This window comes from Sphaerodactylus townsendi, linkage group LG01, assembly GCF_021028975.2.
Source record: "Sphaerodactylus townsendi isolate TG3544 linkage group LG01, MPM_Stown_v2.3, whole genome shotgun sequence".
NCBI lineage: Eukaryota > Metazoa > Chordata > Lepidosauria > Squamata > Sphaerodactylidae > Sphaerodactylus > Sphaerodactylus townsendi.
The window spans coordinates 179,834,500-179,860,700 of NC_059425.1; the positions used below are offsets into that span (position 1 = coordinate 179,834,500).

Here is a 26,201-nt window from a genome sequence, read left to right on the forward strand (position 1 = left end):
CAAAGGGGCTTACAATCTCCTTGCCCTTCCCCCCTCACAACAAACACCCTGTGAGGTAGGTGGGGCTGAGAGAGCTCTGAGAAGCTGTGACTAGCCCAAGGTCCCCCAGCTGGCGTGTGTGGGAGTGCACAGGCTAATCTGTATTCCCCAGATAAGCCTCCACAGCTCAGGCGGCAGAGCGGGGAATCAAACCTGGTTCCTCCAGATTAGATGCACGAGCTCTTAACCTCCTACGCCACTGCTGCTCTTATTTTCGGAAAAACACGGGTAGGACCCAGATGGAGCAAAGAAGGCCCCGCCTGCTTTGTTCTGTGGCAGAGGAATACACCCATTTTCCAGTTTCAGTGCTTATTGTTAGAAATCTTTCATGTTCTGGGGCTCGCATACCTGCCTCTGCCAGTAGGCCAGTGTGAGGGGAACGAGAGTCTTCTCACCACTTCCTCTTGGGTTTAGCCTCATCCTGCTCCTGTTTGCTTCCCCTTTGTGGGAAGGCCTCCCTGAGCATACTGAGAATGCATTTTTGGATATGGATGAAGGCTGACTCTTTCAGGACTTTTTCTGCAAGTGGCTGAGGTCTGGGGGAATAACTCATTCTTGATAAATTCCTGGCCTGTTGATGCTGTTTTAATTTGCTTCTGTTTTGTTTGGGGGTTTTTTTGTGAATGTTCCTCAGTCTGTCAGAGGAGAAAGGTGGATTAAAAATGACACCAAATAAATGAATTCAGACTTGGAGTCGGCATCCTAGAAACTCACTGTGGAAATCCCCAGTAGCATAACTGGACATCAAGTGTATTAAAATGAGATTTATCAGTTGTACTTTGGCCCTGATTTGAGAGCAAAAAAGACTTGTGAGGATTGCACTATTTTGCAATATAGCGACCAGGATTTTACCTTGTGTTCTCTCTGCTGGAACAACCTCCTTTTTGTTATGAATGACCTTATTCTTCAGATACTTCCCAGAACAGGTAGCAGCAAAGCTTTCTCCACTGCAAATGAGCGTTGCGGTTTGTTATTTTATTTGAACAGTATAATTGTTCGAATCTGTGCTATGTGGTATCTGATAGCGGGACCTTTGACCCTTGGGAGTTCACACCCTGAAACACTTATGAGTCTCTAAGGTGCTTCTTGACTTGAATCTAACGGTTCTACTACGGACCAACAAGGCTATCTTCAGGAATTCTCTTTATCCTCCATGTTTGTTGACTAGCTTTCTTTGGGACTGCAACTTGAGAATTGTGTGTTTGTGTTAGGTACTTTTGTTTTGCCTAAATGAGATGCACAACTGTGGATTGGGTGGTTGGCTTTGAGCCTGGCTACGTCAGCCACAGTGCTAGCTAGAATTGATTGTCTCTTTACCCAAATGTCCTAACGGTGGGTCCCTAGGAACCATTGGCTGCATGGTCCCTGCCAGGGGCGTAACGAGGCAGCCCTGGGAAAACTGTAGCCCTGGGCAAAACCTGAGTTGGATGCCCCCCCCCCCCCATGGGCGGCCACTCCACCATGACCAAAATTTTTTTTGCACCAGGACATTGGTGCCTGCAGGGGGTGCATTTTTAGACATATCAGCACCAAAATTTCAGCATATCATCAGGAGACTGTCCTTATGCTACTCCCCAAGTTTGGTTCAAGGAGTCCAAAGTTATGGACTCCCAAAGGGGTGCCCCATCCCCCATTGTTTCCAATGGGAGCTAATAGGAGATGGGGGCTACACCTTTGAGGGTCCATAACTTTGGCCCCCCAAACCAAACTGCACCAAGCTTGGGGGGTGCCATCATCTCCAGATGATACCCTGAAATTTTGGTGCCAATACATCCAAAAATGCACCCCCTGCAGGAAAATCCTAGAAATTTGCCCAAGAATCTTTGTTCTGCATTGAGTTTTCTGCATTTCTGTCAGTGGGGGTTGCAGGCTGTGGGGGGCACATTTCTGAAGGCACAGTCTCAAAACTTTCAGGGTCTCATCAGGAGACTGCCCTAATGATACCCCCCAGGTTTGGTGCAGTTTGGGTCAGGGGGGCCAAAGTTATGGACCCTCAAAACTGTAGCCCCCATCTCCTATTAGCTCCCATTGGAAACAATGGGGGATAGGGGCACCCCCTTTGGGAGTCCATAACTTTGGACTCCCTGAACCAAACCTCACCAAACTTGGGAGGTAGCATAAGGACAGTCTCCTGATGATACGCTGAAATTGTGGTGCCGCTAGCCTAAAAACTGCGCCCCCTGCAGGCCAAAGATGGGAAACCACTAAAATCCCCAAAAACGAACCCAGCATTTTGATGCCCCCCACAAGGTGATGCCCTGGGCAGCTGCCCACCTTGCTCAATGGGCATTACGCCAGTGGTCCCTGCTGCAAATGAAAATTGAAGAACTGAGGGAGGTGCAATCTGTCCACTTGATTGGTATGTCTGTTCTTTCACAACCACAAAAAGCACATCTACTAGCTGCATAAAAGTTGCAAATTTGGCTTATTTGCATGCCTTCCTGCTTATTTGCATGATTCTGATTGGGAAAGGAACTGTCAAACAGCGCAGCTTCTTTGATTCGTTTGATTATTCGCAGACATACATTATCCCCCACCTTCTCCCCACCTGCGCTCCTGAACGTATATCACAGAATATATAAACTGGCGCTAGGCATGAGAGACGTAAGTTATCAGCCCTGCCTCCCTATTAGTTTTGTTGATAACCTCCAGCATTTGCAGTGATTAGTTGAAGTAAGTTATGTTTCCATGGGCTGAATTCTGACAATGGGTAAATTTTGTAGGCATGGAATGCAGACTTTTCCCCGATATATTTTTTTTTTAAACTCTTGCCCAGGCAAAACGCATGCTTTTCTAATCGGATGTGGGGAGTCAAATAGAGCCTAAAGTAGTTGGTGGTTTTGTTATTGTTGCTGTTTGGGTTTTTCCTCTTAAAGCGGCCCACAAGCTCCTTTCCCTTCCTCTCCCCACAACAGGCACTTCGTGAGGTAGGTGGGGCTGCAAGAGTTTGGAGAGAACTTTGACTTGCCCAAAGTCAGCCAGCAGGCTTCATGTGTAGAAGGTGGCTGGAAATGGAGTTTTGGCAGTCTATGGTGTATTTAGCCTTCTAGGAGACCTGGAAGATGACATTCCTAGCCTAGAGAAATGCCACAGGGAGATATTCCCGAATCAGAAAACCAATGCCCGAGCATGGATTTTTGTTTTTCTGTGAACAGTATGCATTTACCAATTGGTATGTTGCAGCTAACGTAGGCTGACCAGCCGTCCCGCTTTTGGCGGGACCGTCACGCCTTTAAACAATTTGTCCCGCATCCCGTGGGTTCTGCAAATTGTCCCGATTTTTTGGGAGGCTGCTGCACTGCCTTCTGGGGCGCAAGGCAGTGTGGCAGCCTCCCGTGCGCCCGGCCGCAGGAGCGCACGGGCTTCTGGGGCTTGCCGTTTCCCGCCCTGTCACAGGGCGGCAAAAGGCAAGCCCTAGAAGGCCGTGCGCTTCTGCAGCTGCGCGTGCGGCCGCTTCCCCCGTCCCGGATCCCAAAGGTGACCATCTGGTCACCTTAAGCTAACGAGATAGAAAGAGAAAGAAGTGATGTGTTTGGTGGGGTTATGCAGTGGATGTATGTTTCTGATCCTCCAAACCGCAGTTTGGAACGGGACCTGCCTTATTACTGTGCTCCTGTGAACAGCCCGATGCAGAAAGCTGTCTGGATTAACACAAAATGTAGCATACGCAGGCTTTCACAGAAGTATGAATTTATTTTTGCCCTTTTGAGAAACGCTTGGCCCTGGAGATCTAACCACAGATGTGGAAGATATCTTGCTGCAGAGTCATATTGTGGGCTGTCTACCAGCCCACACTAGAGAAGTCAGTCATACTGAAGACCCCTTAGAGTTAATGAGATAAATCAGCCGTGGCTTGTAAAAGAAGAACACGCTATTGAGTTGCAACCAACCCTTCATGAAGTTATCCAGGCAGGAGATGTTCAGAGGTGGTTTGCCATTGCTTGCCTCTGCATAGCAACCCAGGTCTTTCTCGGTGATCTCCCTTCCAAGTACAGTGAGAGCCAGTGTGGAGTAGTGGTTAAGTGCAGGTGGATTCTAATCTGGAGAACCGGGATTGATTCCCCACTCCTCCACCTAAGTGGCTGAGCCTTATCTGGTGAACCAGATGTGTTTCCGCACTGCTACATTCCTGCTGGGTGACCTTGGGCTTGTCACAGTTCTCTCTGAACACTCTCAGTCCTGCCTACCTCACAAGGTGTCTGTTGTGGGGAGAGGAAGGGAAAGGCGCTTGTAAGCCACCGTCAGTCTCCCTACAGGAGAGAAAGGTGGGGTATAAATCCAAACTCCTCCTCCTCCTCCTCCAATTATGGTGTCCCTGCTTAGTGTCTAAGCTTTGGCTAGGCCAGAGGTCAGCAACCTTGACTATTGAAAGAACCATTTTTGCCTCCCCTCCCAAAAGACAAAAACAACAACCCCTGTCTGGAGTCACAAAACATATTTGAACCTTATAAAGAAGGTAACACAGCCCACTGTCTAAATTAGCCCATCAACATTTCTAATAGGTCTAATTGAACATTCATTAATATGTTCAATCATGTTTTATTTGGGACCTTAACGATACATTTCCATGACAATTATGACATGTTTTGTTTATTTATAAAATTACAGAACTACATGAAAGAAAAATGTTTACATTTTTGGTTACCTTCACGAGCAAAACAGAAGACCCTCAGGTTGCTGACCCCCGAGCTAGGCTGAGATACTCAGAGTAGCTGATGACTGATAACTTTTCATTACTTATTCGTTTTCTTTAGTTATACTCTGCCTTTGTTCCTGAGACTCACGGTAGATTGCGAAACTCAGCGGGGCAATGGGAATGGTATTTGATCTATAATAAACAGTATAATAAGATTGAATTACAAAGGTAGCAAACAGCGGGAGAGAACGCCAGAAATGCAAGAACTGATTACCAACGTTATCAAACGATGCTTCAGAAACAGGAAATGCCTCCAGTAAGCCATGCCTTGATTTGCAGTGCTTATTTTTTTGCTAAAGCGTAACAATTCCTGAACAATTCCAATTTTACTTCAGACCCATTCCTTTGTAAAAACGTTCCCCCCAACAGCGCTGCTTTTCACATTCTGCAGAAGGATCAAAGTATAGAGGCCTTGCTGACATCTCAGGCCGGCTACTCCACAGCAAATAGTGCAGCACGGATGGGGGCACCTTTAGCAGACTTTGCTTATAGGCTTCAACTGTCACGGTGGGGCATAGTGGGAGAGGCGGTTTGGCTAGCTGTTGCCCATGAAAGGCTTTGTAGGTGGTTGAGTTGGAAGAGGCGCCAAGGGCCATCAAGTCCAACCCCCTGCCATGCACGAACACACAATCAAAGCACTCCTGACATATGCTCATCCAGCCTCTGTTTAAAAACCTCCAAAGAAGGAGACTCCACCCCTCTCCAAGGTGGCGAATTCCACTGTTGAACAGCCCTGACAGTCAGGAAGTTCTTCCTAATGTTTAGGTGGGAATCTCTTTTCCTGCACCTTGAATCCATTACTCCCTGTCCTAGTCTCTGGAGCAGCAGAAAACAAGCTTGCTCCCTCTTCGACGTGACAGCCCTTCAAATATTTAAACAGAGTTATCATGTCCCCCCTTAACCTTCGCTGCTAAACATCGCCAGCTCCCTAAGACAGTCCCTCGAATTGAATGCGGGAACTATTAATCAGTGGAACTACCACAGAGCATATTCTGCCTGGTTCCTGATAAGAATCAAGCAGTAATGTTCAGTGGTAACAGCTGTTTCTAGATTGCCTTTGGGGAGTAATCCCATGTGGAGTGTGGTACAGTAGTCTGGTCTCAAGGGGATGAGGAACCTTGTGATCTGATCAGCTGTGTCAAGGAAGGATGCCTCTTCCAAGCTAGATGAAGATGGCAGAAATCGGGGAGGGGGGGTTGTTGTTGTTGTGGAAATAACCCTCTTAATCAGAAATAATGCTGGGTCCAGTGTGACCCCCCAGATTTTTGACTGTCGGTCAGGTCATCTGAACCCCATCAAAGATGCAAAGCAAAACACACACACACACACACACACACACACACACACACACACACACACACACACACACACACACACACACACACACACACACACACACTCTCTCTCTCTCTCTCTCTCTCTCTCTCTCTCTCTCTCTCTCTCTCTCTCTCTCCCCTCAGGACTTTAACTTTAATTTTAGTGAGACAAGCACAACTCCTTCCAGAGAAAATCAGTAGTATCTTGTACCAGATTTCTGGTTTTCTTAATTGTCCTTTTTTGTCAAGTGGTAAAAAGTTTTACATCTGTGTTTGTTAAAGTGCTAAAAGTTGTTATTATATCTGAGGGTGGTTATATTTAATCTGGAGAACTGTAGGGTGGTGAAAACCACAAAGGATTGCGAAGAGCTCCAAGCGGACCTTGATAAATTAGGTGAGTGGGCTAAGAAATGGCAAATGCAGTTCAACGTAGCAAAATGCAAAGTGATGCACATAGGGGCAAAAAATCCAAACTTCACATACACGCTACAGGGGTCAGTGCTATCAGTCACAGACCAGGAAAGGGATTTGGGCGTCTTAGTTGATAGTTCCATGGGAATGTCAACTCAATGCATGGCAGCTGTGAAAAAGGCAAACTCTATGCTGGGGATAATTAGGAAAGGAGTTGATAATAAAACTGCAAGGATTGTCATGCCCTTATATAAAGCCGTGGTGCGACCGCACTTGGAGTACTGTGTTCAGTTCTGGTCGCCACATCCCAAAGGACATCGAAGAGATAGAAAAAGTGCAGAGAAGGGCAACGAGGATGATTGAAGGATTGGAGCACCTTCCTTATGAGGAGAGGCTGCAGCGTTTGGGACTCTTTAGTTTGGAGAGGCGACGTCTGATATGATTGAAGTCTATAAAATTATGCATGGGGTAGAAAATGTTGACCGAGAGAAATTTTTCTCTCTTTCTCACAATACTAGAACCAGGGGGCATTCACTGAAAATGCTGGGGGGAAGAATTAGGACTAATAAAAGGAAACACTTCTTCACGCAACGTGTGATTGGTGTTTGGAATATGCTGCCACAGGAGGTGGTTATGGCCACTAACCTGGATAGCTTTAAAAAGGGCTTGGACAGATTTATGGAGGAGAAGTCAATCTATGGCTACCAATCTTGATCCTCCTTGATCTCAGATTGCAAATGCCTTAGCAGACCAGGTGCTCAGGAGCAGCAGCAGCAGAAGGCCATTGCTTTCACATCCTGCATGTGAGCTCCCAAAGGCACCTGGTGAGCCATTGCGAGTAGCAGAATGCTGGACTAGATGGACTCCGGTCTGATCCAGCAGGCTATTTCTTATGTTCTTATGTTCTTAACAATTGTTCTGAGAGACTATATCCAGGTGGGACTCCTGATTTGTTAACTCACATTATTCTAGAATGCCATTTATTTGCTGAGTCCCGGAATATATTTCTTTCATCTTTATTACAGAGAAAATGTTCCTTTAATAATGCTCAGAAAATTCTGTTGTCAGACTCTAATAAGGAGATCACTATTTTAGTATCTACATTTTTATTAACACTGTTAACTTTAGATCAGGGGTCTGCAACTTGTGGCTCCAGAGCCGCATGTGGCTCTTTCAGCCTTATACTGCAGCTCCGCGTGGCCTGGAGGTCGGAGGATAGCATGGGTGTGTCCCTCCAGAGCAGCCACGATCCCCCCTCTGTCATTCCCGCAGCTGCTATCCCCCCTCTGCCCGATGCAGCAGGCAGCTGCCTGCTCCATCGGGCAGAGGGGGTTTCCCTGCCCGGCGCCTCTGCCTCCCAGCGCTGGAAGGAAAGGTGAGTGAAGGGGCCGAACCGGAGGCGGCTCTGTGCGGAGCCGCCTCACCGGCTTGGTAGATCTTCAGGGCCGTGGAAAATGGGTCCCAATGGCTCTTTGGGTGGTAAAGGTTGCCGACCCCTGCTTTAGATAAATAAGGGTTTTTATCTACAGTCCAGTCTAATGTATTAATTAATTGGTTATGTGCTTTTTTAATTGGTCTAAGTTATTCTATTTATTTATTTATTTATTTATTTATTTGTTGGTTAGGTTTATATGCCACCCTCCCCCGGAGGGCTCAGGGCGGTGAACAACATATAGAATAGAGCACATATGTCAGACTAAAATCCGTTAAATATAAATTAATATAGGCTCTAATAAAATAAACCCCAACTGATTAAAATGCAGCATTATTAAGATCAACATAAAAGATGGCACCTACTATCAATTCCCTTAAAAACCAGAGGGAATGGGCGGTAGGATCCACTTGATATTATAAAGAAGGAGGGCCCATCAGCGGCTAGTCTCCCCAAAGGCCTGGCGGAACAGCTCAGTCTTACAGGCCCTGCGGAACTCATAAAGATCCCGCAGGGCCTGGACAGCTGGCGGAAGAGCGTTCCACCAGGCCGGGGCCAGAGCTGTAAAGGCTCTGGCCCGGGTGGAGGCCAGCCGCATCATTGAGGGGCCAGGGGCTATCTATGTTGTATTTCAATATTTGTATGAGCATTTTCTTTTATTATATGGAATATCATGACTGGATGTTATTTATAGAGATTATTTTGTGGTTCATTGCATATGTTATACTCATTTTGTGTACTTGGATTGTGCCTATTAAAGGTCACAGCATCAGTATCAGCAACAATTATTCAAATAATAAGTTATGGAAAGTGCTGTCAAGTCCCACTTCAGTACAATACAATACAATAAACCTTTACTGGAATAACATGTTGAGGTGCGAATAAACACGAATACCGAATTTAAAGGAAGTTATACTGCTGTCTATGAATAGTTATACATAAGAACATAAGAACAAGCCTGCTGGATCAGACCATAGTCCAGCACTCTGCTACTCGCAGTGGCCCACCTTTGGGAGCTCACATGCCTTTGGGAGCTCACGTGCAGGAGGTGAAAGCAATGGCCTGCTGCTGCTGCTGCTGCTGCTGCTCCTGCTCCTGAGCACCTGGTCTGCTAAGGCATTTGCAATCTGAGATCAAGGAGGATCAAGATTGGTAGCCATAGATTGACTTCTCCTCCATAAATCTGTCCAAGCCCTTTTTAAAGCTATCCAGGTTAGTGGCCATCACCACCTCCTGTGGCAGCATATTCCAAACACCAATCATGCGTTGCATGAAAAAATGTTTCCTTTTATTAGTCCTAATTCTTCCCCCCAGCATTTTCAATGTATGCCCCCTGGTTCTAGTATTGTGAGAAAGAGAGAAAAATTTCTCTCTGTCAACATGTTATGCCAATAAAGGTTTATCGTATTGTATTGAAGTGCTGTCAAGCCACAACTGACTCTTGGCCACCCCGTAGGGTTTTCAAGGCAAGAGGGGTTCAGAGGTGGCTCCCCAGAAAACCCAAATCACTGGTGATACACATTTCGGGTTTTCCATTGTTCAGACTTAACTCTGAAAGCTAAGTCTCCATGGCTTAAAAATCCCTGGGAACACAGCGTTTTAAACAGCTTTGCTGTTTTCTGCCATAAGGTCTGGCAGACGATAGTTTAGTTGTTAAAAATGGTTTGGTGTGTGCTGCCCTGCCTCTCTACTTACACTCCACTGGATCAGAACAGAACTCTCCAAAGGTTTTTCTATCAAATGGGGCTTTCCCAACTGACAGAGTTGAACTGGTTTTTACCTAGGTTCGCCTCAGTGAATCCCCACTGCCACCCAGCTCAACATTGTTTTGTCTCAGTTATGAACTACACTTTTCTGCCGGAACAAGGTCAATACCGATTCGAAGCTTCGAAGTGGGGAAGCATCGAGACGACACCTCATCCATTCAACCAATCACGAGCCGCTTTTGTGGCATGCACAGACGGGAGAGTCGTGGCAGGCAGAAAGCGTGCCTTTTAAAAAAATAACTTCCTCTGACGTTTCGAAGCTACGATCATACGTCTGCTACCAGTGCTTCGTAGCTCTGACTGAAGCAGTTTGGTGCGTTAGTGCTACGTAGCTGTGACGTACGAAAACTGTAAAAAAAAGAGAACGCTCCCGTTTCCCTCCGTAACACAAGCGCCAATCACGATCGAGGAGCGAAACAGGCACCAAGATGATCCCGCCCACTTAGCTTGGTTCCAGGGGGCCGACTCAGTTGCTGTGGGGACAGCCTGGAATCGCCCTCCACTGAAGGGAACCGAGTCGACCTTAGCTCCCTTCTGTAGTGGGGAAAGCCCCTAAAGAGGAGTTTATTGCTGAGGGGAAATACCAGAGGTGGAGCTGCAATGGGGATATCTGGGGCGGCTTGCCCTGGGCGCTGCCATTGCAGTCATGTGTTGGGGACGAGGTGGGGTGTTTCGGGGGCATTTTGGGGGCGAGGTGGGGTGGAGTGGGGATGGGATGGGATAGGGTGTGCGGGCAGTTCATGGCTCGGGTGCAGTTTCCCCTCCCTTCATCACTGGGAAATACAGATATCACAAAATGTCTCTTAAGTGGAATTTTGGGGTTCCTGAAAGTTTTGTGCCTCTACCTTGAAAAATGTGCACCCTGCTTACACACAGCCAAAAATGTCCCATTGGCTGCAATGGAGCCAGGTCAGTTCAAAGGGAGAATCTGGGGAAATTTCTTGGGGTGCCTGTCAGGTGCTTATTTTCTTAAGCTAGTAGCACCACAATTGCAGGGTATCTTTAGGAGATTCTCCTGATGATACCACCTAGGTTTGGTGAAGTTTGGTTCAGGGGGTGCAATTTTATGGACCCTCAAAGGGATAGTCCCCATCTCCTAAGCTCCCATTGGAAACAGTGGGGGATGGGGTCCATAAAATTGACCTTGGGTGATTCCCAACGTCTGTTCAGGGAGGCAGGACTAAGTTGCCACCTCCTGTTTCCCAGGAGGGAAGCTCCTGAGCTCAGTTTAAATCCTGTTTGAGCTAAGAAGGAAGACAGGAAGGAATCTAATAAACATAGAACATTAGCAAGAACAGGTGAAAACACTGCTACGGAATGAGGTATAGGAATTCTGCTAGCCTTGTAGGCCTGAAAGATGTACCATCCAATATTATAGCTGATTCCTCCCCTTGTTCAGAGCCATCAAGGAAATGAATAGGAGGTCTGTTTTCCAAGTAGTCTCTGTCCATTGAGTATATATCCTGAGTGCCCTACGCAGGTCCACCGTGTGCCAGGCCTTTTCTTTGGCATGTTTTCGTCAAGGGCAAAAGGATAGATAATAAGTGAATTTCTCAGCTAAATTGTAAAACAACCCCCTCATCTCTATTTTTTTTTAAAAAAGCCCCTGTCAATAGAAACAAAACGTATCTGCTTTTGAAATGCTCCCTAATCCACCATGGTGTTTAAACGACAATGCAGTAGCATTCCAATATCGGTCCACTGCCTTCTAAATTAATTGTGCACGGTGCTCGAGGGAATCCGTGCCAATGTCTTTCTAATTGATTAATTCCTGGAGATGGATGTGAGCAAAAATATGTGTTTCCCAAAGGAATCTAATGGTAGTTTCCCGCTCTTCCCCCTCCTGAGAATCCAGTACCCTAAAGAATTCATTGTGGTCGTTCTCAATCCACAGGGAATTAGCATGGTTTGCTGCCTGGAGATACAAAAGTAGAGGACTGTCTTGTCATATTATGAGGCTGTGCTATCATCTTGGCTCTTCCCTGGTAGATACCTCTTTTGGACCTATTTGACGATGACGACGAGACGTTTGGATTTATACCCCACCTTTCTCTCCTGTAAGGAGACTCAGGGTAGCTTACAAACTCCTTTCCCTTCCTCTCCCCACAACAGACACCTTATGAGGTAAGCGAGGCTGAGAGAGTTCCAAAGAACTGTGACTAGCCCGAGGTACCCCAGGAGGAGTGCAGAAACACATTTGATTCACCAGATAAGACTCTGCCACTCAAGTGGAGGAGTGGGGAATCAAACCCGGTTCTCCAGATTAGAACCCATGTGCTCTTAACCACTACGCCATGCTGACTCTTTTTGGATCCTCTTTAGGACTGCCCCCCCGAAGATGTAAGGAGAGCTCCTACGTTAGACTGAGCTGTACTAGCAACCTTTGGCATCTGACCAATTATGTGGAGCAATGTTGTGGGAGTATGGCTTATTGATGGCATGGTTATCTAGATTATTTATAGCTTTAATTGTTGTATTGTGTATTGGGCAGTCTCTGTAAGCAACCGTCATCCACAGTGCTCAGTGGGAAGGGCAGGTTATAGATAACCTAACAGAAAAGAAGGTGGCTTCATTTTTGCACTATGCGGTCTGTGCAACAGGAGATCTGTGCAGCTGTTGTAACTTGACATCTGCCAGGTACTCTGCCAGTGACTTGTGTTTTACCACGGAGCCGGTCCTATTGGTGGGAGTCTTTTTAGACCAGAAGCATATGGTGGGAAAATGGTGCCCAGAGACAGCCATTCTCTGGGCGTCCCCCCCCCCGCTATGCCAGGGGGTGGGGCTCAGGGGGTGGAGCCCCACCCACCCCCTCAGGCCTCGCTTCCTTCCCGGCTCCCAGTCGGCAGCCAGCAGTCCTTTCTGCCCTCCCTCTGGGGAGTGCAGGAGGAACTGAAAGACTCCATCCTCAGCTCCTTTGCTTTTATAAGCACGGGGGCAGGGCTTGGGGGTGGGGCCAACCCAAGCCCTTCCCCTGGGTTATAAAAGCAAAGGAACTGAGGATGGAGCCTTTCAGTTCCTTCTGCTCTCCCCAGAGGGGAGGGCAGAAGGGACTGCCGGCTGGTAGCCGGGGGCGATGTCCTCGGGCTTGCTTTGTTGACCCCACCCATGTCGATAATGACATGGGTGGGGCCAAGGGAGCCCAAAGACGATGAGGCAGCGGGACTTACTGCTGCCTTGCCGTCTTCCTGATCACGTGGGGGGGCGATTTTGGGCCCCCCACATGACCAGATTAGTGGCACCCGGGGGCAGAGGGTGCCCCTGTCCCTAGGTAGATACACCACTGCCATAGACTGCACCCTGCTAGAGTGAACCAGCTGGGTCCAAACTCTGGTGCTTTTTAGACCGTTTAATCTCTGGAGGGGGAACACGGACAAAGATTTATTTGTTTTATTGTGTTTTAATTATTTATATACTTTTCTCATGGTGACTCTGGGATACTGATTGGGATTCCTCACATTTCTGGAAGTGGGCTTGTTCATTCAGTCCTGCCCCATTCGCATCTAAATGGGTAGTTGGACAGTGTGACCGGTTTCTTACAATGAAGGTTGTGTGTAGGAGAGGAGAGCTGAAACTGCCCTTCTTGTTTCCTTTGCAGTTCTTCACATAAAAGGATTAATTCCCTTCCCCCCGCCCCCGGACTTTGAGGCAGGTACGCACAGAAAAAGCATAGCTGTGTCCGTAATATCTAATTCGGCTCTCCAAGTACCTCGTAGATGCTCCCTCGGGGTTCAGAACTGACCTTGGTGGACACGTTGTGATTTTATTGGAGGCTTCAGGATCTAGTTTGAGCCGGCTGACTTTGCACAGTGATCTGCAACTGGGTCCCAAGGAAGCGTGCAGGATCTGTATGTTTGCTAGACAAATAGGCACGTCACCTGACGGCCGTCCCTGATCCATTTGCTTGCCTAGTCGGGAGACAGCTGGGAAATCCCACTGTGTGTATAAAAGCTATCTATAATTTTGTTTTATAAGGCTGCTTTCATCCACCCTAGCCATAGCAGAGTTTATAAACGAAGCATTGTTTTATTGTTTGAACAGCGTTTAAAATTTAATCCACTTCCTGTATTTTTTTTTAATGGAAGAAGAAATCACCAAGTAGCCATGCTGTAACTTGAGGAGGTTGCCGGGGGATTAGCTGCTGTTGAATATATTTGTTTGAAGAGGTGTCTCTCATTAATCACAGGCTTTTAAAGATGCCTTTCTTTTTGCCAGGGTTTTTACGCCTTTAACAGCCTGACAGCAAAATATTTCCGGGTCTGTAAGAGGGAGATGTCATAACTGAAGAGGGTAGCACCTTGAGACATGAAAAAGTCAAGAAGATATGAATAGGTTTAGGTTGTAGATTTTATCCTGCAGAAAAATATAGTTCCCAATGAGTCTTGTAAGTGAGGGGTAGATGTGTAACCTCAGCTTGTGGGTTCTGTGGGGCAGAACTTGGAATGAGTTTGCAACAACAAATTTAAAAAAACAAAACAAAATGGTTTACTTTCTTAACATATAACATCAACATTTAACATCACACTTCAAGGTCCTGTTCAGGTTGCATTTTCAAGTCCTTATATTTACAGTCTACTGATACTGCCAAGTCCAATTCTTCTTTGCAAGTGGGTTGGCTCCTGAAGACTCCAAGGGCTTGATGAACAGGATTCAACAGGATGAAGGTTTCCAGGAGAACTCTCACCCATTACAACCACAAAAAAACCTGAAACAATAAACTCCAACATTTACAACATAGCAAAAAATAAACAACTACCTTCCCAGTAGTTCCCAACAACATTGCAGTTACCTTAACAAGGTGTTAAGGGCTTATACAAACCAAGGTCCGAGTCTGGTAGCCTTGTCTCCTCCAAACTACATGAGCTCTGCAGCCTTTTGCTGCTTTGAGTCTCTACCCCTTTCTGGGTCAACCCATTCTGAGCATGGGGGTTACAGATGCTTTCAAAATCTCTTTTCTTTTCTTCAAAGGGAGTTATTTGCTGGTTCTTGCTCTGCTGGAATCCCAAATTTTGTTTTATTTTTTAGTATGTTGGTTGAGTGCAAGTTGGCTGAAGTTGAATCCTACAAAGACGGAGGTCCTGTGGCTGAGCCGGGGGAGTGTCTGGTGGCCTTTGGCCCGCCTACGCTTCATGGCGAAACTTTAAAGTTAGCTTGGTCCGCCAAAAGCCTGGGGGTGATCCTGGATCCAGCTTTATCTTTGGCAGCCCAGGTCACCCAGACAGTGGCTTTTTACCATCTGCGACAGGCGCGGCAACTTGCCCCGTATCTCTCCCATCCTGATCTGGCCACTGTGATCCATGCCACGGACACTCTAGATTGGACTACTGTAACTCGCTCTACACGGGCTTACCTTTAGCCATGATCTGGAAATTGAAACTCGTGCAAAATGCAGCAGCCAGGCTCTTTTCGGGGACAACATCTAGGGACTGGATCATGCCGGTCCTATTTCAGCTGGCTGCCAGTCGAGTACCGGGTCATGTTTAAAGTTTTGGTATTCACCTTTAAAGCCATTCGCAGTTTTGGCCCTGCATATCTGAGGGACCCTCTCTCCACGTATCGCCCTTCTAGGCCCCTCTGCTCATCGGAGGCAGACCTGCTGGTGATCCCTGGCCCCAAGGCGATCCGGCTGACCTCTACAAGGGCCAGGGCCTTTACAGCCCTGGCCCCTACTTGGTGGAACAGGCTCCCGGGTGAGATCAGGGCCCTGCGGGACTTGCAGAGTTTCCACGGGGTCTGCAAAACGGACCTGTTCCGCCAGGCTTTTGGCCAGCTGGGGTAACGTCGACTTTTCGCCATGTAAAAAAGATCTGGCGTCCTGTGGGTACAAGTTAGGGGGACGGATGGGAGCTGAAGCCGTCAGTAAGTAAATATGTAAGTAAGTAAGTAAGTTAGTAAGTTATTCATTCATTCATTCATTCATTCATTCATTCATTCATTCATTCATTCATTCATTCATTCATTCATTCATTCATTCATTCATTCAACTTATAAGCCGCCTCATCCCCGAAGGGCTCGAGGCGGCTCACAACCTGGCTGTTATTCCAAACAGCAATCACACAACATAAAATTTAAACCTATTAACCAATTAAAACTGGTTCTTATTATTTAGATATGGTTCTTATTATTTAGATATTGATTGTGTTACTGATTTTAATTGTTTTTATGGCTAATGTTGAGCACTTTGGGGGAGGGCGGGATATAAAACTGATAAAATAAATAAATAAATATTAAGGGTGATTAAATGTACTTTGCAGTTTTGAGGGATGGGATCATGGTTTGTGGTAGAGCTCTTGGGGTGGCATACAGGAGGTTTCAGACATGGTTGGTAGCCTCTACTGTCGAAAGGATTCCAGGAACCTGGTTGGGAGAACTGCTTCCTGTTGAAGTAGACCACATGTAGCTGGGATGGGTGGGTGAAGTGCAATTCAACGTCGTTCTCCGCGAAGACAGATTTGTTCCTTTGAACTTAGAAAACTGGTTTAGCAAATCTGAGTAGCAATGTGCATGAACAAGATCTCGGGGTACAGGTTGACCATACATTAAATGTGAGCCGCCATTGTGATGCAGCAGCAAAAAAAGGCCCATGTGGTCTTCAGGGGTATCAACAAAGGCATAATCCAACTGACAAGATTTCATAGTCCCACTCTACACTGCATTAGTCAGGCCATACCTGGGTGTATTGTGTGCAGTTCTGGAGGTCTCGCTTCAAAAAGGAGGGGGGCAGAATGGAGCGGGTGCAGAAGAGAGCGACGCGAATGATCAGGGGCCAGGAGACGTAGCCCTACGAGGAAAGGCTGAGGGATTTTGAAATGTTCATTCTGGAGAAGGGGTTGAGGGGGGACAGGATTTGAAGGGCTGTCACTTAGAGGAGAGCAGGGAGCTGTTCCTTTTGACAGCAGAGGATAGCACTTACAATCATGAGTTTAACTTATGGATGGAAAGGTACTGGCTGGATATTAGAAAAAAATACAGTAAGATTTGTTCAACAGTGGAATCAACTACCGGTAAGCCCCACCCCCATACACACTGGCAGCCTTCAAGCAGCGGCTGGCCAAACCCTTGTCAAGGATGGTCTAGGCCAAGGGTCTGCAAGCTGTGGCTCCAGAGCCGCATGCTGTTCTTTCAGCCTTATACTGTGGCTCCACGTGGCCTGGAGGTTGGAGGGTAGCATGGGCGTGTTCCTCCAGGAAAGGTGAGTAGAGGGGCCAAACCTTTCCACCTCTCCGGCTCAGTAGATCTTCGGGGCCATGGAAAATGGGTCCAAATGGCTCTTTGGGTGGTAAAGGTTGCTGATCCCTGGTCTAGGCTGATGCTGCTTTAAGCAGGGGGTTGGACTAGATGGCCTGTATGGTCCCTTCCAGCTCTGTGATTTATGAATGAATACATACTTATTCACTGTATGCAGGGATCTGTGTCTCTTAAGACAGTGTTTTGCTTGGTTACAAGGACCAGAAAGATAATCGTGGAACTGTTTAGTGTTACTTGGTATGATGTACTAACTTCCTGTTGTAAACATGGCCGTCGTTGCAAGAAGTGCTAAAAGGAAAATGCTTCCTATGCCCTTTTAAAGACATCTCATTGGCTCTCGCTATATAAGAACATAAGAACATAAGAACTAGCCTGCTGGATCAGACCAGAGTCCATCTAGTCCAGCATTCTGCTACTCGCAGTGGCCCACCAGGTGCCTTTGGGAGCTCACATGCAGGATGTGAAAGCAATGGCCTTCTGCTGCTGCTGCTCCTGAGCACCTGGTCTGCTAAGGCATTAGCAATCTGAGATCAAGGAGGATCAAGATTGGTAGCCATAGATTGACTTCTCCTCCATAAATCTGTCCAAGCCCTTTTTAAAGCTATCCAGGTTAGTGGCCATCACCACCTCCTGTGGCAGCATATTCCAAACACCAATCACACGTTGCGTGAAGAAGTGTTTCCTTTTATTAGTCCTAATTCTTCCCCCCAGCATTTTTCAATGAATGCCCCCCTGGTTCTAGTATTGTGAGAAAGAGAGAAAAATTTCTCTCTGTCAACATTTTCTACCCCATGCATAATTTTATAGACTTCAATCATATCCCCCCTCAGACGTCTCCTCTCCAAACTAAAGAGTCCCAAACGCTGCAGCCTCTCCTCATAAGGAAGGTGCTCCAATCCTTCAATCATCCTCGTTGCCCTTCTCTGCACTTTTTCTATCTCTTCGATATCCTTTTTGAGATGTGGCGACCAGAACTGAACACAGTACTCCGTGCGGTCGCACCACGGCTTTATATAAGGGCATGACAATCAATATATGATGGCTAGGCTAGAGCCGGAGGAATATTTGATAACTTTTACAGCGGTTGCAGACCTTCTTTCAAAATGTAAGCTGGGAGGTGATTTTTGGGGTAATTCAGTAATTCCCATTACCTTGTTGCTTTCGTCATGGTAGAGGAGGAGGAGGTTAATAATAATAATACAAAATAGCACATCACTCGGTCCTTCCTTTCCGGTGGCAGTCTCTCGAAGAAACATGGCTTCGGATGCTTTCACGCCTGCTTAATAATGAATAGCAAAGCATAGCCTTTATTGGCATAACAAAAAAAAATGTGACTAACATGAATAATATTAAAACAGGCAATAAAACTCTGGTGAATATAAATAAATTACAAACTCTGAATGATTTCCATGGCAAAATTTGCTACCTCTTCACAAAAAGTAGAATTGGAATTATCCAACAGGAGAAATAATCTGAACAAGTCTGTTAACTCGGGTTGAAAAAGAGGAGATAAATTGACATACTTGGATCTAATTTTGGCAAATCTAGTACAGTGTAATAACCGGTGAGCCAGTGTTTCAACTTAATTTGAATTACAACTGCATGGCCTCTTAGGTTTTTTTCGAGATTATTAAACCTGCCGTTTAAACAAGGCAGATGGCATGACATTATATCTAGCCGTTGAGAGAGCTCTCCTTGAGAGGACTTGGTTAAAGAATATAAGTAATGGGCCATCCGTCCCTGCTGAAATAAAACTAAAAGTTGTGAGGGAGAGCAGGTCCGTTTGGCTGCAAGAGATAGGTTAGCAAATTCCTGGTCTAAAAGCCGACGTTTTAATACTTTATATGCTTCTGAATAGGAGAGAGGGTAGAGAGATTCAAGAGTTAATCCAATAGATACAATGTTCTTAATAATGCACTTTGCACCATTTTATTGTGTGAAATAGGAAATGTCCATTTCCTATTTGGACATGCTTGTGAAAGTGCATCGAAAGTGCATTATTCAGCATATGTGAAAGCTTCTTTGCATCCATGAGGATCCTTGGTCCCCGGCTATGCCTTTTCAGGGGTCTGAAGGGGCTTCTGGGAAAGATAGGGAAAGATCCAACCCATTAATTTGGGAATCCAACCCACTATTCAGCATAGCAGACTTAATCATGGTTGATTCTGCATGGTGTATTTGCCCCACGCTGGTTGGAGCAGGGGGGTTTGGAGTGCCAAAGCTCTTCGTTCACAGAGTGTACATCGTCCCTGTATGAAAACAGCCCATCTTTCAAAAAGTACTCAATAAAAAACGCATCTGCTCAACTCTGCTTCTCCTCTCCATTCAGTTTAGTTGTCTTCACCAGACCCCTGTGTCCATTCTTCTGCCTTTAGACATTTGAAGGTACTTGGTCATCAGGAACATTGCGGGCATTCAAACCTTGGTCCTTCTCATGAAAAGGATTGGCCATAGCAGGCCTGGGGAAGAATCTAGAGTGCTGCCGCCAATCGGAATAGACAGCACTGGACCAAAGGTCCAGCTTTGTTGTTTCATGCAGTAATACAGTGAGTGAGGGTATACTTGTATGAGGAAAGGCTCATGAGTCAGAGGGGTTTCAGTTTCGGAAAAAAGTGACTAAGGGAAGGACACAGCAGAGACACGTGTGGAGAAATTATGGCTATGGAGAAGGTTCTTCTTCTCCCGTAAAATTCGAATTTGAGAGGGAATTCTCAGTGAAGCTGAGATGCAGGGTGGACAAAGTGTGTTTGAATATGGGCTTCATAAACTTGTTGAGCCAACGAGGTGTAGTTGTTAAATGCAGAACAGCTCTACTCTGGAGAATCAGGTTTGTTTCCCTGTTCTTGCATATAAAGACTGCTGGGTGACCTTGGGCTGGTCACAGCAATTTCAGCCCCACTTACCTCACCATGTGTCTGTTGTGGGGAGTGGAAGAAGAAGGAGGAGGAGGAGGAGGAGGAGGAGGAGGAGTTTGGATTTATGTCCCCCCTTTCTCTCCTGCAGGAGACTCAAAGGGGCTTACAATCTCCTTGCCCTTCCCCCCTCACAACAAACACCCTGTGAGGTAGGTGGGGCTGAGAGAGCTCTGTGAAGCTGTGACTAGCCCAAGGTCACCCAGCTGGCGTGTCTGGGAGTGCACAGGCTAATCTGAATTCCCCAGATAAGCCTCCACAGCTCATGTGGCAGAGCGGGGAATCAAACCCGGTTCCTCCAGATTAGATACACGAGCTCTTAACCTCCTACGCCATTGATTATAAGTGATTATAAGTACTTTGAGACTCCTTCAAGGTAGAGACAAGCAGGTCACAAAAACCAACTCTTCAAGCAGTTGAACACAATTGGTGAGCAGGTCATTTCTTAACTGTGGTTAACCTGTGGCCAATGCGACGTGGCAGTCATTTGCATTTCGTGTCCTCAGGTTCACGGCCACGTTGTGCAGTGAAGATGGTTCACAAGGCTTACCAAGTAGGAATGCCATTGGCTAATAGACTGAATTGGTTTGACTCGCCACGGTCTTTGCTCACTGATTTCAATTTAGCTTCCTGGTTCGTATGTTTTCCCAGCAGAAATCCACGACTCGGTTGCAGCAGCCGTGAAAATGTATTAGTTAGCAGCCAGATGGGACGATATTGGCATTAATGATGAACACTGTCCTCTGGTAAGGTTGGCCAGATAATAAGAAAAGAGGCAGTACCAGAAACGTGTGTGTGTGTGCGTGTGTGTGTGTGTGTGTGTGTGTGTGTGTGTGAGAGAGAGAGAGAGAGAGAGAGTGTGAGTGTGTGAAATGGTGTCGAAACTCAGTTATCACTTCCACAGCACGACTTTCCCCATCATGGTTTTGATATATAGTGGGACGGCATAAGAAATTAAATGGGAATTTTTTGTGTGAGTTTTGCGGAAGCTGCAGACGACACGCGAAGACCAGCAGAAGACACAGAAAATGTCTAGGAACTCAGAAATGCATAAAATACATGTATAGTATTGTATAACATTGACACATTTTATCTTTTAATACCATAAATATACATGATATAAATGTACATGCAGTGATGCAGTGGTTAAGAGCTGGTACATTCTAATCTGGAGGAACCGGGTTTGATTCCCCGCTCTGCCACTTGAGCTGTGGAGGCTTATCTGGGGAATTCAGATTAGCCTGTGCACTCCCACGCCAGCTGGGTGACCTTGGGCTAGTCACAGCTTTTCAGAGCTCTCTCAGCCCCACCCACCTCACAGGGTGTTTGCTGTGAGGGGGGAAGGGCAAGGAGATTGTAAGCCCCTTTGAGTCTCCTACAGGAGAGAAAGGGGGGATATAAATCCAAATTCTTCTTCTTCTTCTTCTTAAATGTTAAAATAAAAGAAAAAAAGAAAAAAATGAAACATCTTCTCTGGTACGAAGGAAGGGCCAAAAGTTTTTATGTAGATTTCCAGATTGCTAGGGGCGCTATGCCCCTAACCCCCGCAGTGTGGAAGGTTTAGTGTAATTTATTGTTATGTGTAAATTTCCTACCACATACCAGCTGAAATGGTTCGTTCTCCTGAAAGTTAGGTGCCTAGATTTCCCTGTGTCACAGAGAAACTTTGCTCTTCCATTACCTTTGCTGATTGGATTGACAGAATAAAATATTCAGGAGTTGATGTGCTAATAGATAAGGCATTAGACTGTGAAAATAGTATTTTTGCTTTCCGTTTGTATGTCCCCCCACCCCCCACCCAAGAAGCCTGCTTCAACTGTAATCGATGCAGAGTCATGGGTCAGTTTTGAGAGATCGTGACCTGGATTGAATGACCCAGATGTGTCTTGTCCCATTTCTCCTGTTTGCAGGTCTCTTTGTCCCCCCAAATCATAGAGGATCCTTCACGAATCTTCAGAGCCAATTTTGTGAAGCAAGGGACCAACTCAGTTGGATGAGCACCAGTTTCTTCTGCTACAGTGGGGCCTCAAGGTCAAAATCCCTCCGTGTAGATTTTAATATTTGTCTATATCAGGGGTAGGGAACCTGTGGCTCTCCAGATGTTCAGGAACTACAATTCCCATCAGCCCCTACCAGCATGGCCAATTGGCCATGCTGACGAAGCTTTGATAGAATTGTAGTTCCTAGGCTGTCTGGAAACCACGTTCTAGTCTATATTGAGAGGGTATTTGGAATAAAGTGGTTTCAAAAGCAAATTAAATGGAAATTAAAAGCCCATTCATTTACTGGCCAGTAACACTTGGCTCTATTCACTACTGATAGCCTTTTTTTTTTTTTTTAACTCCAAGGGGATATGATACAGCCCTTAATTCCACAAACTGGGTAGACAAAACTGGAAACGAAGAAAGGCCTTATGAAAATGTGCTCCAGACAGATATGGCATGCGGTTCAAACACCACAGATCCACATAAACAAACCCTCTGCAGACATAAATAACATTTGGGTATTGTTTCCCAGTTGTGTACTAGAAAATTTATGACACCAGCATCGCTCGGTGCCCGCAAAGTAATTAACAGTTGGTTAGAATGCGAAGAGGAAATGGAAGATGACTTGTTCCCTTATCTCTTATCCCTGAAGACGGGAGCTTTAATTATTGTTATCGTTATTTACATTAACTGTCCGGAGATGCTTTACAAAGAGTTGATATCCTGAATTTTTGTGTGGAGCAGTGTCGTTTGTTTTTGTCGGTTTTTAGCTGATTAATTAGGATGTCGTTTAAATGGTGTAAGTCACCGTGAGACCCTCTGGGTGAGTGGCAACTCAAAAGTTTAATGAATAAATGTTTGGAAGGGGGGGGCAGTCACAGTGGCGTAGGAGGTTAAGAGCTCATGTATCTAATCTGGAGCAGCAGTGGCGTAGGAGGTTAAGAGCTCATGTATCTAAACTGGAGGAACCGGGTTTGATTCCCAGCTCTGCCGCCTGAGCTGTGGAGGCTTATCTGGGGAATTCAGATTAGCCTGTGCACTCCCACACACGCCAGCTGGGTGACCTTGGGCTAGTCACAGCTTCTCGGAGCTCTCTCCAGCCCACCTACCTCACAGGGTGTTTGTTGTGAGGGGGAAGAGCAAAGGAGATTGTCAGCCCCATTGGAGTCTCCTGCGGGAGAAAGGGGTGCTCAATCCCAAACTCCTCCTCCTCCTCCTCTCCTCCTCCTCCTCCCTCCTCCCTCCTCCCTCCTCTTTGCTTCTTCTTCTTCTCTTCTCCTTCCTTCCTTCCTTCCTTCCTTCCTTCCTTCCTTCCTTCCTTCCTTCCTTCCTTCCTTCCTTCCTTCCTTCCTTCCTTCCTTCTTCCTTCCTTCCTTCCTTCCTTCCTTCCTTCCTTCCTTCCTTCATGAGCTTGCTATGCGGATGTTATGATGCTCAGCATGCTTTCTGAGTCTGCTTGTGGCAGTTGCGAGCTTTTCTAGTGAATTGGAGCAGAGTACAGAGCGGGCAGAGGAACAGAATCTATGTTGCAGGTTGGGAGGAAAAGAAAACCTGCACATTCAATAGGCAGCCTTAGCTTTGTTTAATCCGTTCATTTATTTGCACGAGTCGTTTCGCTGCTAAGTACATGCAGAGCTGTCGGATTTTTAAAAAGCGGGAAATCCCCATAAGGCTTGATTCTTCTATTAAACACAATATGGAATTAAAAACCACACGCCCCAGCGTTGCTATATTGTGGGAGAGCTGGCTGATTTAGGGCATTAGCTGGCTCGGATCCTTAGATCTGTTTTAGTATTTATTTCCCTCATCAGGTATTTTAAGGCATGGTTTGTGTTGGATCAGTTTTCAGTGCAATTTGGAAACACACATTGGGGGCGATCACTTTTGCACTTGAATCGGGTAGCTGAACTATGCTCTGCCTCAGAGCAGTGGCAAAGCTATAAGGGGACAGGGGGTGCACGCTGTGCACCAGACACACATCTGGGGGGCACAGAAAATTACCCCCAGGCCCCTCCCCCTTTCCCCCTTTCCTGCCCCAAGGCACCCCACCCCCTCCCCACACTGCTGCCACCTTAGTTCCTTTTCTTTTTCCAGAGACTTGTGAGCCCCAAGGTCTCCTGGGAACTGTAGTTCCTCAGGCCGTTTTTACTGCGAACAGGCCTTTTGCAGCCTGAAAAAGTTCTCTATGTCTACAGGTGGAAGAAGAAGAAGAGTTTGGATTTATACCCCTTTTCTCTCCTATAGGGAGACTCAAAGGGTCTTACAATCTCCTTTCCCTTCCCTTCCCCCACAACAGACACCCTGTGAGGTGAGTGGGGCTGAGAGCTCCGAAGAGCTGTGACTCACCCAAGGTCACCCAGCTGGCATGTGTTGGAGTGCACTGGCTAATCTAGTTCACCAGCTAAGCCCCCACAGCTCAAGTGGCAGAGCGGGGAATCAAACCTGGTTCTCCGGATTAGAGTGCACCTGCTCTTAACCACTCCGCCACTGCTGCTCCAAGGACGAAGAAGGAAAGATGCAGGTGGAAACATCTCAGGAACTCTCCCTACGACTTCCGGGGAGCGATGCGTCACTGTAGCGTTTATTCTAAGTGTTCTGGCAAAATTGCTTTCTGGAGTGTTGATTACAGGTTTGGGTTATGATCCTCCCAAAGTTCCCCTGCTGTCTTCAGAAGAGATTGAAGTGCAGGTCAAACTTCTGTTGAAATCAGCGAGGCTGAAATGTGCTTACATTTTAATATATGTTTCCTGCTGGTAATATAATTAATGGAGAGAAGTCCAAAATTAGTTTTGCATACTGACATTCCCATCGTTCACAGCGAACTAAATGAACTGCAGTTTCGTAGCTGAGAACTTCAAGATACCGATTTTTTCATTAAAAAAAACCTTTCTTTCTTTTTTTGTAGAAAAGAGTGCCGTTCTTCGCAGTGCGAATTTCTAGGATGTAATCTGGATTTCAAAGGTAGGTGTCCTCCCTTGATTTAATCCCAAATGGAAACGTACTGGGTGGAACTCCTGAAGTTCCCTGTTCGCGGGAATGGCAACGAAAGGAAAAAAAAAATCTCTTCAATGTAATGAAAGCGATTAGGTGTGCTTCAAGGGCGGACGCTCTTCCATCCCTAGTCCTTTCAATCTCAGTATATAGTTGCATAGAAAGAGATCATGGCCTTCTAGTTTTTATTCTGTCGAAGTTGCTAGGTATGGAGAAGTGTTGCATATCAACTTTGTGTTTTCTCCACCTTGATATCCAGTAGGTGGTGGTTCTTGTTAGAGTACATTTGTGCAAACTTGTGTGTGTGTGTGTGTGTGTGTGTGTGTGTGTATTTCTAATATTTCGGAAGTGGTGTCATATCAAGGAGGTTTTTTTTACAACCTTTCAGGCTCTGGCTGTTTTTATTTATTGCCAGGAAATGTTTTAGCTGGTTTTCATTTTTTAGAAAGGTTATTTTTGCAAAATGACTAGGTGTCAAACTCACGGCCCTCCAGATGTTATGGACTACAGTGCCCATCATCCCCTGCCAGCATGATGCAATAATAATATGCAAAAGATGCCACACAGGCAGATTTAACAAGCAAGAAAAGCCTAACAGATTGTGTCCATGTAATGCTGACTCAGTTGAATCTCTGGCCCACCAATTGTTACACTGTCCCAGATTTAAGAAAATCAGATCCGAGTATGTGAATTTTCTCCTTTACACTCTCACCTGATCTCCCCAATTTATTTAGATTACACTACTTGCTGTACAATCCTGATCCTTCCTTCTGTATGATAATGGCAGACTTTCTCCTAGAAATTGTTAAATGCCGGTAGATTTCCTTTTACTCAACATTTTATTTCCTGTTTGAAGATGTACATATATATGGTTTTTTTAAATCGGTGCTTACTGTGCTGTATTTATTTTATTGCACTTTATGTCAATAAAGGCTTGCTTCTTCGGGAGCAACAGCTGCAGAAGGCCATTGCTTTCACATCCTGCATGTGAGCTCCCAAAGGCACCTGGCAGGCCGCTGCGAGTAGCAGAGAGCTGGACTAGATGGACTCTGGTCTGATCCAGCTGGCTTGTTCTTATGTTCTTATGTTCTTCTTCACAAACGTTTCTGGGCTACAAAAAGGAGCAGCCACAAATGGTCCAGCAATGCTCAAAATATTTCTGTAATTTCCTGTCTTAGGCAACCAAGACTTATGGCCAGTGTGGGTTTTCCGGGCTGCGTGGCCGAAGTCTGGTAGTTTTGACTCCTAATGTTTGGCCTGTATCTATGACTGGCATCTTCAGAAGCATGTCACAGTAAGGTTTGTTTCTCTTCATGGCACAGTGTGGCATGTCCTGTTTACTTGGGTATCTGTTTCGTCCACCTCTCGGAGTTAAAAATTTCAGTGTCCTCAAATAAGATTCTGTGTC

The 26,201-nt window shown here is 46.1% G+C and overlaps 1 protein-coding gene across 1 annotated transcript in view; it reads left to right on the top strand.

Moving 5' to 3' along the window:
- LOC125438128 (1-phosphatidylinositol 4,5-bisphosphate phosphodiesterase beta-4-like) overlaps nt 1-26,201 on the top strand; it is a 257,416-nt gene that overhangs the window by 6,797 nt on the left and 224,418 nt on the right. Inside the window, 1 exon segment of the mRNA XM_048506335.1 lies at nt 24,708-24,763. The gene's annotated coding sequence lies outside the window, so the exon portion shown is untranslated.